Source organism: Bos indicus, chromosome 2 (genome assembly GCF_029378745.1).
Source record: "Bos indicus isolate NIAB-ARS_2022 breed Sahiwal x Tharparkar chromosome 2, NIAB-ARS_B.indTharparkar_mat_pri_1.0, whole genome shotgun sequence".
Lineage (NCBI taxonomy): Eukaryota > Metazoa > Chordata > Mammalia > Artiodactyla > Bovidae > Bos > Bos indicus.
Window position 1 is genome coordinate 106,218,534 of NC_091761.1, and position 3,908 is coordinate 106,222,441.

Below are 3,908 nucleotides of genomic sequence, written 5' to 3' on the forward strand. Positions count from 1 at the left end.
ATTTTCTATACACTCTAGCCCTGGGGAAGGCAGTGGGGAGGCACAGGGCTTACAATGGGATTAAGTGGAAGTGGCTTGGAATTTAGAATGCATTCTTAAGACCCTAGGAACACTCATAGCCAAGTTTATAAGTCCCAAGAAACTAGAGGATGCTTCTCTGGAGAAAAGATCTCCCAGTACTGACATTTTTGGGCCCTCTAAGAAATCTGGCACATCAATGCTGTGCTTAGTCGCTCAGTCATGTCCAACTCTTTGCAACCCCATGGACTGTAGCCAACCAGATTCCTCTGTCCATGGGATTTTTCCAGGCAAAGATACTAGAGTGGGTTCCCAAGCCCTCCTCCAGGAGATCTTCCCAACCCAGGGATCGAACCCAGGTCTCCCACATTGCAGGCAGATTCTTTACCATCTGAGCCACCAGGGAAGCCCATGGATATTACGGTAGGTAGCCAATCCCTTCTGCAGCAGGAATCAAACTGGGAATCTACCACATTCCAGGTAGATTCTTCACCAGCTGAGCTACCAGGGAAGCTCAGCATATCATTGGTACACCTCATAATAAGCCCACTCATCCAGTGCTTCTCACAACATAAGTTGCATTTGAGTCACGTAGCAATCTTGTTAAAGTGCAGATTCTAAATCTGTAGTTTATGGTGGGACCAGAGATTCTGTATTTCCAAAAAGCTACCAAAGGAAGCCAACGCTGCTAGTCCCTTTTGAGTAGTAAGGTGCTTGTCAATGCTTCTTGCCCACACACTCAGCCTCCACTCAGCTTTTTGGAATCTCATCCCTAAATATGAACAAGTTGCTAAAGAAATCAGACTTTTGAGGATGGCCATTAACATAAATGAGACAAAACAAAAATAAACAAGCAAAAAGAAAAACAACAACAAAGAAATAGATCAAAGAGAAGAAGAAAAACTAAAAGAAACACACTATTGTATGCTTAGAGAGAAGATATTCCTGTCCATAAAACATACAATATCCTCTGAAAGATAGAAGATACTCCTGTCAAATAAAACAAGGATAGGAAATTCCCCAGAGGTTTGGTGACTCCCAGTTTCATTCCCTAGTCAGGGCCAAGGTTCATTCCCTAGTCAGGGAACTACATCCCACATGCTGCAATTAAGACCCAGATCAGTAAAGAAAAGAAGCATAAAATAATATGGGAAGGGGAGTTGGGAAAAAAATGTCTTGGGAATTAAAAATAAAAAAACCTGAAACTTAAAATGGTTGAAGATAATGACAAGGAAATATCTCAGAAAAATAGAACAAAAACAAACAAACAATGGGTACAGAGTTTCAACTTTGCAAATTGAAAAGAGTTTTGAGACTGTTGCATTAAATTCCCAATAAATGACTTAACTGACTGAACTGTACACTTAAAAATGCTTAAGATGAGAAATTTCACATTATGTATATTTACAATTGAAAATAAAAATAAAACACAGCAACCCAAAGCAACAGAAAACAGAAGAAAAAAAAAAAAAATGAAAGTATCAATCCAGAAATCTAACTTTTACATAATAGGCATTCCAGAAAGTGAACAAGGAAAATGGAGAAGAAATTATCAAGGAAATAAAGAAAATTGCCTCCAAAGCTAAAGTACATGAGCTTCCATTTTGAACAAGTGCTCAATTCAAAAAAATTAAGTCACAGCAAAGGAAATCATTATAAAATTTCCAACCCACAGCCTAAAGAGAAAATCCTAAAGCCTCCAGAGGCAGAGAAGATGTAACGTACAAAGGATCAGGAATATGAATAGGAATCAGGCTTTTCACAATAGCAACCTGGAAGATAGAAGAAAATGAATAATATCCTCAAATTTATGACAGGAAATTATTTTCAAAACTTAAATTCAATAACCAGCCCAACTATAAATTCAACTACAAATCAAGTATTAAGATAAAATAGATTTTAAAATATGCAAAGATTCCAATATATCCCCCTATGCCTTTTCCTTTCAAAGTTACCAGAGGCGGTGCTTCAGCAAAACAAGGAAGTAAACTAAGAAAGAAGACGGCATGGGATCCATGAAATGGGCAAAACCAGCCCAGGAAAATCCCAGAATGACAACTGTACAGCAAGTCTAGAGAGCAGTCAGTTCCGATTGAAACAAGAGGAAGGAGACTCTAGGATGAAGATTCTAGAGAAAAAAACAGAACTTATGCATTTGAGTATACAGAAAATACTGCCAGACTTTTGGACAGAGTCTTAAGAGCACCTTCAGGGGTGGGGGCAGCCAACTGTAGATAATACAAAAAACTAACAAGAGAGGGGGAAAAAGGCAATAATTAACTCTAAGAAAAATGAAGGGCTGTATAAATTATAAGGCACAGTTGTAGTACCCATTGGCTCATTGGTAAACAGTATTTGCATACATAATTTAAATGCTGATTATTGGTTTAACTAAAATTTTTACATAAATAAGGGAGGTGGGGAACAGAAGTGATAGACTCATGTTTTTAACTGTCATGGCAGGAAGTCAACAAATAACCCTTAAAATGAATAAATCAAGAATTAGTAGTATATGGATTTATTTAGATATATGCATCTAATCTGGATGAATACGTAATAGAGTTGAGACTATCGCCCCTAAAGAGTAGGCCAGGGAACAACTTTTTTCATTACAAGCCTTCTAGTATATGTATGTATTTTAAAGCTCTGTACCTGCATTATTTTAGTTCAATAAACCATGTTAAAACATAAGCATATAATTTGGGAGTAGTTTCAAATGGAAATCCATTTTGAAGGGCTGTCTGGGCCTTGATAACAAGGGCTAGTTATTTGTTCATTTTTGCATTCCCCATCCCTCCCTTTACCAAGAGCACGTAGCAGAAAGTAAATCAATACATGTAAAGAGAACTCAACTACATTTGTTCAATTCTCCTTGGGGAAAAAGACAAAACAAGACGCACAGGCATAAGACACAGACGCAGCACAAAAATGAGTTCATTTTCCACATGCTGCTGCTGCTGCTGCTGCTGCTGCTGCGTCGCTCAGTCGTGTCCGACTCTGTGCGACCCCAGAGACGGCAGCCCACCAGGCTCCGCCGTCCCTGGGATTCTCCAGGCAAGAACACTGGAGTGGGTTGCCATTTCCTTCTCCAGTGCATGAAAGTGAAAAGTGAAAGGGAAGTCACTCAGTCGTGTCCGACTCCTAGCGACCCCATGGACTGCAGCCCACCAGACTTCTCCATCCATGGGATTTTCCAGACAAGAGTACTGGAGTGGGGTGCCATTATGTCTCTGGCAGAGGTACTGGAATGAAAGGGTTTCAAAGGCAGAGAAAAACCATGTTCGGAGCACCTAGAGGCAACTCTAGGCACAGAAATGGAGGCATGACAGGAATCTAGGTGGGCTTATTCACTTCGGTGACGTCTCATTCCTTTCCTTCCTTGACCTTGTTAACAATCTGTAGTTAGATAAATAGAGAATTTGTCCGTTTCCTTCACCAGACTATAAGCTCCTCGAGGGCGGGACCTCATGTGTTTCACTGTATTCCCCGCAGAGCAAGAGCCCACTACACATTTGGTGAAATCAATGAGCGACAGTGCCGCTGGACAGCCATTGGTGTGGCACGAGGAAGGGTCACTGACAGGCTGAGAGCAAAGAAGCTGGCTGGGAGATGACACGTGCGAGCTTCTTGCAAGGTCTCTGAAATTACAAGACCGGAAGAGTGTAAGTTAACCTTTGGGGAGTACGGGACCGGACCGCCAGGTGGACCTCGGGGAACTACAGCAGGCCGGGAGACGGTAGGGATACTAGTGAAGAGGAGCTGGGACTACCGGTATCGCGCGTGCGCAAGCGCGGCACCACCACCCACTACATCTCCACCCCGCCCCCTGCCCGGCGCGATTGCGTGCGCGTGCACGAGGGGTCGAAGCGGAAATGGCGCCGCGGGGCCGC